The 1711-nt window shown below is 39.3% G+C and overlaps 1 pseudogene; it reads right to left on the minus strand.

Moving 5' to 3' along the window:
• Positions 1–4: 4 nt before the first annotated feature.
• LOC102471998 (chromobox protein homolog 3 pseudogene) lies at positions 5–563 on the minus strand (annotated as a pseudogene).
• Between the last annotated feature and the right edge of the window lie 1148 nt (positions 564–1711).

The raw sequence follows: 1711 nt of genomic DNA on the forward strand, positions 1-1711 counted from the left end.
ACAATTATTGAGCTTCATCTTCTGGACAAGAATGCCAAGTTAGTCTCTCTTCATAAAAAGCAATTACAATTTGAGGACACTTCATATTTGCTTCTTTTGCCAGTACCAAGTCTGCCTCATCTGAATCTTTCCATTTCACGAGAAACATCAACTCTCCACTGCTGTCTGTGGCACCAATTATTCGTTCAGGATCAAGACCTCTGGCAAAGCCTCTTGGTTTGTCAGCAGCATCTCTCTTCTTTGATTTGCTATCATCAGATTCACTGTCAGATAAAGATTTTCTCTTTGTACCATCTTTCTCTTTACCAGCTTTTTGAGAATTAAGAAATGCTTCAATTAACTCTGGACAATCTAAATTTTCTTCTGGTTCCCAAGTATTGTCAGCATCTGTAAATCCCTTCCACTTCAGGAAATATTCCACCTTCCCATTCACTACGCGTCGGTCCAGTACTTTTTCCACCACAAATTCTTCAGGCTCTGCCTCTGCAACTTTTTTACTCTTTCCATTCTGTTTCTTACCCATTTTTTGCAATGTAGTTTTATTGGAGGCCATTTTTTATTGCAGACTTAAAGAGTTCACTGCTCTGAGCTGCTCCAGGTTGCGGGTCTGCAGCATCTCCCCCCTTTAGTAATTCTTTTAAACCAGGCCTAGTAGCAATGAACTTCCAAGCCTTTGTTTGTCTGATAAATGGTTTATTTCTCCCTTGTTTTTGTTGTTATTATTTTTTAATTTGACCTAAGAGATAGAGAGAAAGAGAGAGAGAGAGAGAAGGGGAAAGTGAGAAAGCAAGCTACCAGGTCTGTGCCTCAAACAGTGGTCAGCCATGGGGGAGTCCAGCACCTTAACCACCATGCCACCTGCCGGCCCCTTCTCCCTCATTTTTTTTTTTTTTTTGAGAGATTTTCACTGTAGGGCGCGTACGCTCACCAGACAGACAGAGAGAGACATAGAGACAGAAAGCGAGAAATCACCCCCCAGGGGAGATGGTCACGCCGCAATCCCTTCTCCTCCATTCTCCTCTCGGGATCTTGGGCACGCACGCACACGCGCCCGGTGTGAGTTTTAAGCCACCGGGTCCGGGACACGAACCACGGTCGACTACGTGGGAGTCCAGCGACATAGCCATTACGCTAACTGCTGGTTCCCTTCTCCCTCATTTTTGAAGGACAGTTTTTTTTGAGTAAAATATCTGTGGTTGGCAGTTTTTTTTTTTTTTTCTTCATTCTTCATTATTTGATTATATCATCTCATTTTTGGCCCATAAGGTTTTTGTTGTGAAATTCTCTAAAAGTTATATTGGGGATTTCTTAAATATAATATGTTTTTAACTCTTGCTGCTGTTGGTATTCATTCTTTTTCATTGACTTTTAATAATTTGATTATGTTGTGTCTTGGTGAACTTCTCTTTGAGTTAAATTTGATTGGTAATGTCTGAGTTTGATATATCTGGATGTTGTGTTTCTCCAGCTTTGGAAAAATTTCAGCCATTATTTCTTTAAATATGCTTTCTAGGTTTTATCTTGTTGTTCTCCATGAATGCATTATGGGAAGGTTAGTTCTTTGACAGAGTCACATAATTCCCATAGGTCATTTTTATTCTTTTTAAATTTTTTTTCCTCTGATCAGATAAATTTAAAATGTCATCTTTGAGCTCACTGATTCTTTTGCTTGATTAAGTTTGCTGTTGAAGCTTTATATTGATTTTTTTTT

This window comes from Tupaia chinensis, unplaced genomic scaffold, assembly GCF_000334495.1.
Source record: "Tupaia chinensis unplaced genomic scaffold, TupChi_1.0 Scaffold146650_1, whole genome shotgun sequence".
Classification (NCBI taxonomy): domain Eukaryota; kingdom Metazoa; phylum Chordata; class Mammalia; order Scandentia; family Tupaiidae; genus Tupaia; species Tupaia belangeri.